Source organism: Cherax quadricarinatus, chromosome 38 (genome assembly GCF_038502225.1).
Source record: "Cherax quadricarinatus isolate ZL_2023a chromosome 38, ASM3850222v1, whole genome shotgun sequence".
NCBI classification, from domain to species: domain Eukaryota; kingdom Metazoa; phylum Arthropoda; class Malacostraca; order Decapoda; family Parastacidae; genus Cherax; species Cherax quadricarinatus.
Window position 1 is genome coordinate 9,964,222 of NC_091329.1, and position 12,950 is coordinate 9,977,171.

General features: G+C 46.7%; 1 protein-coding gene across 1 annotated transcript in view; it reads right to left on the reverse strand.

Annotated features, from left to right (window-relative positions):
- pot (papillote) overlaps positions 1-4,623 on the reverse strand; it is a 90,737-nt gene extending 86,114 nt beyond the window's left edge. Inside the window, exon 1 of the mRNA XM_070092090.1 lies at positions 4,370-4,623. The gene's annotated coding sequence lies outside the window, so the exon portion shown is untranslated. The remainder of the gene's footprint in view (positions 1-4,369) is intronic.
- Between the last annotated feature and the right edge of the window lie 8,327 nt (positions 4,624-12,950).

Genomic DNA, 12,950 nt, shown 5'->3' on the forward strand with positions numbered 1-12,950 from the left:
GTAACTGGTAATGAAATCTTCTATCCAGTGAGTTAGGTAACTGGTAATGAAATCTTCTATCCAGTGAGTTAGGTAACTGGTAATGAAGTCTTCTAGCCAGTGAGTTAGGTAACTGGTAATGAAGTCTTCTAGCCAGTGAGTTAGGTAACTGGTAATGAAGTCTTCTATCCAGTGAGTTAGGTAACTGGTAATGAAGTCTTCTAGCCAGTGAGTTAGGTAACTGGTAATGAAATCTTCTATCCAGTGAGTTAGGTAACTGGTAATGAAGTCTTCTAGCCAGTGAGTTAGGTAACTGGTAATGAAATCTTCTATCCAGTGAGTTAGGTAACTGGTAATGAAGTCTTCTAGCCAGTGAGTTAGGTAACTGGTAATGAAGTCTTCTAGCCAGTGAGTTAGGTAACTGGTAATGAAATCTTCTATCCAGTGAGTTAGGTAACTGGTAATGAAGTCTTCTAGCCAGTGAGTCAGGTAGGTAACTAGGTAACTGTAATGAAGTCTTCTCTTCTAGTCTTCTAGCCAGTGAGTTAGGTAACTGGTAATGAGTTGTCTTCTAGCCAGTGAGTTAGGTAACTGGTAATGAAGTCTTCTAGCCAGTGAGTTGGGTAACTGGTAATGAAGTCTTCTAGCCAGTGAGTTGGGTAACTGGTAATGAAGTCTTCTAGCCAGTGAGTTGGGTAACTGGTAATGAAGTCTTCTAGCCAGTGAGTTAGGTAACTGGTAATGAAGTCTTCTATCCAGTGAGTTAGGTAACTGGTAATGAAGTCTTCTATCCAGTGAGTTAGGTAACTGGTAATGAAGTCTTCTAGCCAGTGAGTTGGGTAACTGGTAATGAAGTCTTCTAGCCAGTGAGTTAGGCAAGTGGTAATGAAGTCTTCTATCCAGTAAGTTGGGTAACTGGTAATGCGCACATGAGTCAGGTAACTGGTAATGAAGTCTTCTAGCCAATGAGTTGGGTAACTGGTAATGAAGTCTTCTATCCAGTAAGTTGGGTAACTGGTAATGCGCACATGAGTCAGGTAACTGGTAATGAAGTCTTCTAGCCAATGAGTTGGGTAACTGGTAATGAAGTCTTCTAGCCAGTGAGTCAGGTAACTGGTAATGAAGTCTTCTAGCCAGTGAGTTGGGTAACCAAAGTATTAGGAACTGACAGTAATTTTAGGCATGTGCACAGCGCTGCCTTGGTAACTGATACCTTACTCAAGCCCAGTCATTATCCACCACTAACACTGCCTCAACGCTTAGAATATTAATTTAGCGGCGGAAGCTGTGTCACTGCGTCCAAGGACTCCTAGCACTTAGAGCTTATGTACTTCAAAGAATAAATCTTTGAATTCTATTGCCTGCAGAATCTAGATAGCTGGTCACGGTACCTAGATGGCTAGTGATAGTACCTGGATAGCTAGTCATGGTACCTAGACAGCTAGTCACAGTAACTAGATAACAGCATAACGACTACATCTGAAAATTACTGTCGTCGCGACGATGCATATTTGACCAAGCGCTGAAATCAGCTACAAGGCCACAATGTAATTACTAGATATCGTAAGTTAATGTAAACGGGATGAAGATAATTTAGGAAAAGGAATGACAGGTGAACAGTTACCCATGTGTAATACATGCTATCCTAAGAACTTAAAACCAAGATAGCGAGCCGAACACGAGAATAATTCTATGTATTTAGCGACCAATGGGTAAAACCGTTCATTACTCTTAAGAACCGAACGTGCGAGAGTATGTGAGGATATGTGCGTGTCTCGAGATAACTTCGATAGCCTACTGCTATTACGTTTCGCATCGAAACTAATGATATCTCTTGTGAATAATAAAAGTCCTATTTATACCTGATTCTGTGAATCAGAGATTAGCCAGTCAGATTTACACAAGAGTGGTGGGTAAGTACCCTTACTCAACCAACGACTCAGTACGCGTTGTAGCTTACTCTTGCAAACTCTGTAGTGTCATACTCAAAACACTGCAGGAGGTGAGAAGACTAGTCAGATGTTTAGCAGAGTTGTAGTATTGTATACGAGAGTGAAAGCTGAGTAGCTGAGAACGCGTTTAGAATGTGAGTGTAAGAGTGAAAGTGATTGCTGCTGCCTGAGAGTGGAAGCCATGTACTTATGAAAGCGGTATCCTTGTGCTGGGGAGATCTGTAGCCTTATCAGCGTAGACGAACACGATTCCACCGTATATATATATATATATATATATATATATATATATATATATATATATATATATATATATATATATATATATATATATATATATATATATATATATATATATATATATAACCTAATATTATATAATTTAAAAACCACAGTAGCCCAGCCTCCCAAGCCACCACCAATTTTTTCTATATAAAAATCCAGACTGACCAAACGGTGGCCTGCAAGTCACCACTAGGTCTTAAAGACACTTAAACATCCTTCTCCATGTGAACGACTCAGCGCCAACATAATGTTCCTAGACGTCTATTATTTGCTCAAAATATTTAGCTATCAGAGCACTTACACGATTAACAGGTGATCAGTGTACAATTAAGAGAGAATCTGTGGCCAGCTACACTACAATTACTGCCATAGTAATAACCATTAAAACTCGGACATACATTGTGAAAAGTAACCAGGATCCGCCCTTGAGTTAGGCTTCACCTCTGATATACTCTTCTTCATTATCATCACATTGTATTGGCAAGAAAAATGCTGGGAATTTTTTTTTATAGTTCACTTGGTTACATTAGATGAAATTTTACAATGGATAGACTTTCGTTATTTACTATTTTAGACGTTTCTATAATCAGTCGACACATAGGAGGAGCTTACGACGACGTTTCGGTCCGACTTGTACCATTGACAAAGTCACCAGTCAGACCGAAACGTAGTCGTGAGTTTCTCTCTCTCTTATGTCCGGGTTGTTTGTGTATTGTTTCAGTCGGTATTATTTTTTTTTTTTTGTTCTCTAGACATTTCCACTAATTCTAGAATAAACACACACACATAAAACATAAACCGATGTACAACTTACCGATTTTTTAAACCGTTTATGCCTTAAAGTTAAAGATAAATGACCACAAAAGAAAACTGTCGAAATTTAAGAATTTCGGATAATGCAAAAGTATTTTCCCCGCTTGACTTATTAAATTATAATTTTCGAACGGCTGTCACATTCGAGTGGAAAATATTATAGAAAATAAAACCACAAAACCACTGACGAAAATCGGAAAAAAATCTTAAATAAATCAAAATTTTATTCTTCTTATTTTTCACACAGTTTTATAAACCTCTGGAATGAACTCAAAAATTTAGTGCAAATAAATAATGCAAATTACTTAAAAAATTAAATCAGTGTAGAGAAATGTAGAATATTCTACGTAAATAATGCAGGAAGTTATCTAGAAGCTAAAATGTAACTGTCCGCTAAGTGTGAGAGGTAGCTATGTGAGGTAGAACCTCCAGGAAGACGCCTCCAGAGCACACTTCACTCCTGGAAGTCGCTAAGCGGGGCAGCACCTCCAGGAAGATGACGCCCACACAACACACGTCACTCCTGGAAGTCGCTAAGCGGGGCAGCACCTCCAGGAAGATGACGCCCACACAACACACGTCACTCCTGGAGGTCGCTAAGCGGGGCAGCACCTCCAGGAAGATGACGCCCACACAACACACGTCACTCCTGGAGGTCGCTAAGCGGGGCAGCACCTCCAGGAAGATGACGCCCACACAACGCACGTCACTCCTGGAGGTCGCTAAGCGGGGCAGCACCTCCAGGAAGATGACGCCCACACAACACACACGTCACTCGAGGTAAAACTCAAGAGTGAAACAATCCACTCGAGTGCTCAACACCGAGATTCATGAGTGCACACTTAACGATGAAAAAAAGTAATATTTCAGCACTCAACGAAACAAAACATTATCGAGAAGCGCTAAACGAGTGAGGTCATTCAGCATTAAAACAAAACGAACACTTCTGCTGTAGAGGATAATAAAGATTAATATAAGTCATGTAAGTTAAACAATATATATTACAAAATACACCCAAGGAAGACCTCGCCTTCAGGACATACACAAAAATAATGAATTTAAGGATGAAATAAAGAACCGTAAGTTGCACACAATAGCGGATTTATTGCGGAAAACGAGTGAAAGAGGAGAGGCAGTGGAGCGTCACCAAGGGAGTGCAATAACACTGGGAAGCCTGCAACAGGACACTTAATCCTGCAGGCTCCTGCAGGATACAAGGCCACTTGCAACTCCTGCAGTCCACAAACTGAGATCCTCCAGCATCACAGACCTCCTCCAGAACGCTCAGCCTGACAGCCCACAGTGACAAAAAGAAGGAAACAAGGGGCGTTGCAACTTACAGTGAAGCGAAGGGATCATGTTGAAGACATTGCAGGTGCAATATTTTTTTTTAATCCAGGCGCTGCAATCACTCCTCCCAGTTCGATATCGCATTCCCGTACACTGTTAGTTTGTAATATCTTCCCCTCCCATGTGCATATATTCCAAAAGGAGGGCAGGTGAGAGTTATCTCAATAGACACAATAAATGGGGGCTGAGAGACACGAGTGCCAACACCCTCCCACTTCCCGTCCCGACCAGACACTGAGGAGTTATCTTGTGGGTTGCCCTGGCTAGTGTGGCTCCTACCTGCCAGACGTACAAGCTTCGGTACTTGCAGTGTGGCCACATCCCTACTTCCAGACATCACATCCTTCGTTCCAGACATCACATCCTTCGTTCCAGACACTATAACCCTAGTTCCAGACAACACATCCTTCGTTCCAGACACCACATCCTTCGTTCCAGACACCACATCCTTGGTTCCAGACAACACATCCTTCGTTTCAGACACCACATCCTTGGTTCCAGACACCATATCTTTGGTTCCATAAACCACATCCTTGGTTCCAGACAACACATCCTTGGTTCGACAACACATCCTTCGCTCCATACATCACATCCTTCGTTCCAGACATCACATCCTTCGTTCCAGACACCATAACCTTGGTTCCAGACAACACATCCTTCGTTCCAGACACCATAACCTTGGTTCCAGACAACACATCCTTCATTCCAGACACCACATCCTTGGTTCCAGAAACCACATCCTTGGTTCCAGACACCACATCCTTCGTTCCAGACAACACATCCTTCGTTCCAGACAACACATCCTTCGTTCCAGACACCACAACCTTGGTTCCAGACACCGCATCCTTCGTTCCAGACACCACATCCTTCGTTCCAGACAACACATCCTTCGTTCCAGACATCACATCCTTGGTTCTAAACACATCCTTCGTTCCAGACACCACAACCTTGGTTCCAGACACCACATTCTTGGTTTCACACACCACATCCTTGGTTCCAGACAACACATCCTTCGTTCCAGACACCACATCCTTGTTCCAGACAACACGTCCTTCGTTCAAGACACCATATCCTTGGTTCCAGACACCACATCTTTGGTTCCAGACGCCACATCCTTGGTTCCAAACAACACATCCTTGGTTAGACAACACATCCTTGGTTCCAGACAACACATCTTTGGTTCCAGACACCACATCCTTGGTTCCAGACACCACATCCTTGGTTCCAGACACCACATCCTTAGTTCCAGACGCCACATCCTTGGTTCCAAACAACACATCCTTGGTTCGACAACACATCTTTGGTTCCAGACAACACATCTTTGGTTCCAGACACCACATCCTTGGTTTCAGACAACACATCCTTGATTCCAGTCACCACATCCTTGTTTCTAGACACCACATCCTTGGTTCCACACCACATCCTTGAGTCGATAACACATCCTTGGTTCGACAACATATCCTTGGTTCCAGACAACACATCCTTGGTTCAACACACAGTGTACAACTAACCTTATCAATTATGATAAGACTCCTGATTATTCAGGATGCCACCCACAACAGTCGAGTAACACCCACATACCTATTTACTGCTAGGTGAACAGGTGGAACAAGTGCGAGACTTCCCTTACGTCTCACCCGGTCAAAGATGCCACACACAACGGTATACTACACCCAGGTACCTGTTTACTGCTAGGTGAGCAGAGGTAGCAGGTATAAGGAGACTTACCAGCTCGTATCATCCCGCTCTGCACTGAACCCACATATCTTTGAATTATGAACAGGACAGAAGGATCTGCCACTGAGATAGGAACACCTATCTAATGTATCTTCCTACCTAGCTTACTTGTAGCAGCCTTGTTTGAGAACTTAGGCTACGTACTGTTATACTGAATATTTGTATAGAAAGACTTGCAGGCTGGAGGCAGCCAGATCGTCCCACAAGCACCAGGCTGAAGGCAGCCAGACCTTCCCACAAACACCAGATTGAAGGTAGCCACACCTTCCCACAAGCACCAGGTTGAAGGCAGCCAGACCTTCCCACAAACACCAGATTGAAGGTAGCCACACCTTCCCACAAGCACCAGGTTGAAGGCAGCCAGACCTTCCCACAAACACCAGGTTGAAGGCAGCCACACCTTCCTACAAACACCAGACTGAAGGCAGCCACACCTTCCCACAAACACCAGGCTGAAGGCAGCCACACCTTCCTACAAACACCAGACTGAAGGCAGCCACACCTTCCCACAAACACCAGGCTGAAGGCAGCCACACCTTCCTACAAACACCAGACTGAAGGCAGCCACACCTTCCAACAAACACCAGTCTGAAGGCAGCCACACCTTCCTACAAACACCATACTGAAGGCAGCCACACCTTCCTGCAAACACCAGACTGAAGGCAGCCACACCTTCCCACAAACACCAGGCTGAAGGCAGCCACACCTTCCTACAAACACCAGACTGAAGGCAGCCACACTTTCCTACAAACACCAGACTGAAGGCAGCCACACCTTCCCACAAACACCAGGCTGAAGGCAGCCACACCTTCCTACAAACACCAGGCTGAAGGCAGCCACACCTTCCCACAAACACCAGGCTGAAGGCAGCCACACCTTCCCACAAACACCAGGCTGAAGGCAGCCACACCTTCCCACAAACACCAGACTGAAGGCAGCCACACCTTCCCACAAACACCAGGCTGAAGGCAGCCACACCTTCCCACAAACACCAGGCTGAAGGCAGCCACACCTTCCTACAAACACCAGACTGAAGGCAGCCACACCTTCCTACAAACACCAGACTGAAGGCAGCCACACCTTCCTGCAAACACCCGAAAATCCCGACATAGTCTTAGAAATAACAAAAATATTATTTACTTACATTATTATGATTGTAAAACCGTTTTGTGGTGATAAAATGTCCTCGCCTGGCGGTGTGGTCATACTGGTTACCTTGGTAACAGCACCTGGTTGTTTCTGATGGCTGTGTTCGTTGTAGCAGTGGTAGAACAAACAACAGAAATCAAGGCGAGGGCTTACGTTTAGGCTGAGTGGCACTGCTGGATGAGAGTGGCACTGCTGGGTGAGAGTGGCACTGCTGGGTGAGAGTGGCACTGCTGGGTGACAGTGGCACTGCAGGGTGACAGTGGCAATGCAGGGTGACAGTGGTACTGCTGGGTGACAGCGGCACTGCAGGGTGACAGTGGCACTGCTGGGTGACAGTAGCACTGCAGGGTGACAGCGGCACTGCTGGGTGACAGTGGCACTGCAGGGTGACAGTGGCACCGCTGGCTGACAGTAGCACTGCAGGGTGACAGTGGCACTGCAGTGTGACAGTTGCACTGCTGGATGACAGTAGCACTGCAGGGTGACAGTGGCACTGCAGGGTGACAGTGGCACTGCAGGGTGACAATGGCACTGCAGGGTGACAGTGGCACTGAGCAGTCGTAGCACTACTAGGGATAATAACAGTTGTGTAGGGAACAGAAAATCAAATTACGAACTGAGAAGGGGAAAGATGAAGAGGATAAAAAGGAAGAGGAAAAAAAGGAAGAAGATAAGAAGAACAATGATAAGAAGGAAGAGGTAAAGAAGGAAGGAAACGATGAACTAGGAGGGCAAGGAATAGAGGTGGGAAAAAGGGGGAGGGACGGAAGAGGAAGAAACAGAAGGAAGAGAGAGAGAGAGAGAGAGAGAGAGAGAGAGAGGAGAAGATGAAAGAAGTAAGAAAGAAGACGAAAGATGAACGATAAGAAATATGGAACAGATGTAAGACGAAGCGCGTGACGCCAGCACGCGCTAACCTCGCGTCCGCACGCGCTAACCTCGCGTCCGCACGCGCTAACCTCGCGCTTGCATTAGTTAGAATCTCACAAAAAGATAATCACACGGCCTTGTTTAAACCATATGCTTCAGCGTTACTGCAAGTGTTTTGTTAATGTTGTTCATCAGGAGACTAAGGGGACTGACCACCTTCCGCCATGGCTGAGGGTCTGACCACCTTCTATCAGGGCTGAGGGTCTGACCACCTTCTATCAGGGCTGAGGGTCTGACCACCTTCTATCAGGGCTGAGGGTCTGACCACCTTCCGCCAGGGCTGAGGGTCTGACCACCTTCTATCAGGGCTGAGGGTCTGACCACCTTCTATCAGGGCTGAGGGTCTGACCACCTTCTATCAGGGCTGAGGGTCTGACCACCTTCTATCAGGGCTGAGGGGCTGACCACCTTCTATCAGGGCTGAGGGTCTGACCACCTTCTATCAGGGCTGAGGGGCTGACCACCTTCTGTCAGGGCTGAGGCCTCAGTCTGACCACCTTCTATCAGGGCTGAGGGTCTGACCACCTTCTATCAGGGCTGAGGGTCTGACCACCTTCTATCAGGGCTGAGGGTCTGACCACCTTCTATCAGGGCTGAGGGTCTGACCACCTTCTATCAGGGCTGAGGGTCTGACCACCTTCTATCAGGGCTGAGGGTCTGACCACCTTCTATCAGGGCTGAGGGTCTGACCACCTTCTATCAGGGCTGAGGGTCTGACCACCTTCTATCAGGGCTGAGGGTCTGACCACCTTCTATCAGGGCTGAGGGTCTGACCACCTTCTATCAGGGCTGAGGGTCTGACCACCTTCTATCAGGGCTGAGGGTCTGACCACCTTCTATCAGGGCTGAGGGTCTGACCACCTTCTATCAGGGCTGAGGGTCTGACCACCTTCTATCAGGGCTGAGGGTCTGACCACCTTCTATCAGGGCTGAGGGTCTGACCACCTTCTATCAGGGCTGAGGGTCTGACCACCTTCTATCAGGGCTGAGGGTCTGACCACCTTCTATCAGGGCTGAGGGTCTGACCACCTTCTATCAGGGCTGAGGGTCTGACCACCTTCTATCAGGGCTGAGGGTCTGACCACCTTCTATCAGGGCTGAGGGTCTGACCACCTTCTATCAGGGCTGAGGGTCTGACCACCTTCTATCAGGGCTGAGGGTCTGACCACCTTCTATCAGGGCTGAGGGTCTGACCACCTTCTATCAGGGCTGAGGGTCTGACCACCTTCTATCAGGGCTGAGGGTCTGACCACCTTCTATCAGGGCTGAGGGTCTGACCACCTTCTATCAGGGCTGAGGGTCTGACCACCTTCTATCAGGGCTGAGGGTCTGACCACCTTCTATCAGGGCTGAGGGTCTGACCACCTTCTATCAGGGCTGAGGGTCTGACCACCTTCTATCAGGGCTGAGGGTCTGACCACCTTCTATCAGGGCTGAGGGTCTGACCACCTTCTATCAGGGCTGAGGGTCTGACCACCTTCTTTCAGGGTTAAAGGACTGATCCCCTTATGTTACATATGAGGGAATGATCACCTGCTGTCAGGACTGAGGGACTGGCCACCTTCTGACAAGGCTGAGGGACAGACCACCTGCTGTCAGGACTGAGGGACTGGCCACCTTCTGACAAGGCTGAGGGACAGACCACCTGCTGTAAGGACTGAGGGACTGACCCCCTTCTGTCAGGACTGATGGACTGACCCCTTTCTGTCACATATGAGGGGACTGACCACTTCAAAACCTCTCCACGTCTTCTGTCTCCAGTGTTATATTTTCCTGTATTCGACTGAAGACGCCAGTCATAGAGGCGAAATAAAGATATGTCCCAATAAACCAGATGCTGTCTACCGCTTCTTGCTGCTTAAGAGAAGTAGAATGATCAATACAAGAAGAAGAATGCTGAGTACAAGAAGTAGAATGATGAGTGCAAGAAGTAGAATGATGAGTACAAGAAGTAGAATGATGAGTACAAGAAGTAGAATGATGAACACAAGAAGTAGAATGATCAGTACAAGTGGTAGAATGACGAGTATAATAAGTAGAATGATGAGTACAAGAAGTAGAATGATCAATACAAGAGGTAGAATGACGAGTACAATAAGTAGAATGATCAGTACAAGAGGTAGAATGATCATTGCAAGAAGCAGAATGATTAATACAAGAAAAAAGAATGACCACTTCATAAAACAAAGTGATCACTACAAGAACTGAAATCACTACCAATCAGCAGCAGCATAACATGGGAAACAAGCATTAATCATCCCACCTACACCACCTTTCCTCCGAACTCATCCCGCAGGAGAGCTGAGGCGTACAAAACCGTACGAGCTGGAGCGTTATACAGTAAGAACGATCGAAGGAGCAGCGATAAACCCACCGAAAGAGCCAAAGAAATCGAAAGGAATGTGTGATGAGGGCTATTAAAGATTCGACCATTCGCTGACCATAGTAACAGCCACAGGAGGAGGCACACCTGCTGCAGCAACAGGAGTCACAGCAGAAACCTCAGAACTCGAATAAGACAGTCACAGCTTGTCACAGGACGCAGGACATGGCAGGTTCACATCAAGCAGGTTGATCCCTGGATCGACCTGCTATATCCATATACAAGGCAGATAAAGCAAGAAAAATAAGCTAACACGTCAAACTGCAGGACACACTTGTGCAGGTCAGGCATAGAGAGTTAGGTTTCAAAGCAATCTGCTATGCACACTAGAGCCTAGAGATGAACACAGTGGGAGAACTAGAGGTGAGGAGGCTCCTGCCTCAGCCGTGCAGTGCAGATATTGCACGGGTGGGCATGATGAGTGAGTCAGGTAGGCTAGCCATGCCCCTAGGCGGCCTGCACCGCCCTCTGACCGTCCTGCTGCGGCCGCTACCCACGGCCCAGGACCGAGCAGTCCATGAAGCACGCTCACCCCAGTCCAGCCGCCCGCCCCGCTGCCCGCCAGGTCGTTGATCCTCTCCTCCCGCTGCCCACAACGGCGAGGCGACAACGCAACACAGCCTCGACAAAGACAAAGCAACATCAGCACCCTCCCCAGCGGGAATAACAACGACACCCACGACGAAGCTCATGACAACCCTAACAACTACACCACGACGACCATACCCTAGTCTGGAATTGAGTGCCCAGACAAGTCGTACTTTGTTATATGTATAACCACAGCTACCTGTCGTTCCTGACAACACGGATGTCGTTTTAAAGAAGATTGTGTCGTGTTCATCTCTTGGATAAACAGGAAAACATCAGAAGTTAGATGCTTCTAGATTCAAAACTAACCTTCCCTTACCAGGAGAGCACACTAAATACGACATTTCGATCCTCCCTGGACCATTTGCATATCGCAAACCTTAACTGAATATTTCTATCTAATGAAACAAGTTGAGGTAGTGTTGTGTTGTGGTCGAGTTCTGAGAACCATCTCTTGATAATTCTCCCACTACCCGAGTCTGAAAAGTAGGAAAAAAAGAAACAAGGAACGGATTGAGATCGAGCCCATGGCAAGTGTGTCCTGAAACTCCAAGCCAATGAGTTAATCACTGGGCCAGCTGGCTCTAATAAGATTCATCCAACTAGGTATATTTCTATACACCATAGGGAGGTAAGCATGGCCACTACTGTGACCATAAATGTCCGAGCAAACAAAACTGTGTTGATTGTAGTGTTGTGGAGAAAGTATACCAGAAACTATATTAATCCAGGAGATTGTACCAACGTAAGACCCAGGAGACTGTACCACAGTTAGATCCAGGAGACTGTACCATCGTAAGACCCAGGAGACTGTACCATCGTAAGACCCAGGAGATTGTATGACAGTAAGATCCAGGAGCAAGACATAACTAGTATTTTCCCTGTTTATCACGACACCCAACCGTTGCAAGAGAAGACTTCCGTCGGGTCCCACATCTTTACTGAGAAAGACCCAGCAACTGCAGAATAGGTCTCTCGTTAAGTCCCACATTTTCCCCGCCCAGCAAAAGCAATGAACAGTGCAATGGTCTGTTTGTCAAGCGAAACATGACCCAGTCCATCCACGGAACATTGGATCTTATAATGAACTAAGTCCTGAGAAAAACCTCAGCAGTGAGGCTCAGGGTAACGCACCAGTAACGCCACGTTTTCAAAATTAAGAAACAATTCTTGAATACTTCCTTTACAGCCTACTCGATATTTGGCAACACCCCTTCCCTCCTTTCTCAATCCCCTTCCCTCCTTTCTCAAATCCCTTTCCCTCCTTTCTCAATCCCCTTCCCTCCTTTCTCAAATCCCTTTCCCTCCTTTCTCAATCCCCTTCCCTCCTTTCTCAAATCCCTTTCCCTCCTTTCTCAATCCCCTTCCCTCCTTTCTCAAATCCCTTTCCCTCCTTTCTCAATCCCCTTCCCTCCTTTCTCAAATCCCTTTCCCTCTTTTCTCAATCCCCTTCCCTCCTTTCTCAAATCCCTTTCCCTCTTTTCTCAATCCCCTTCCCTCCCTTCTCAAATCCCTTTCCCTCTTTTCTCAATCCCCTTCCCTCCCTTCTCAAATCCCTTTCCCTCCTTTCTCAATTCCCTTCCCTCCCTTCTCAAATCCCTTTCCCTCTTTTCTCAATCCCCTTCCCTCCCTTCTCAAATCTCTTTCCCTCTTTTCTCAATCCCCTTCCCTCCCTTCTCAAATCCCTTTCCCTCCTTTCTCAATCCCCTTCCCTCCCTTCTCAAATCCCTTTCCCTCCTTTCTCAATCCCCTTCCCTCCCTTCTCAAATCCCTTTCCCTCCTTT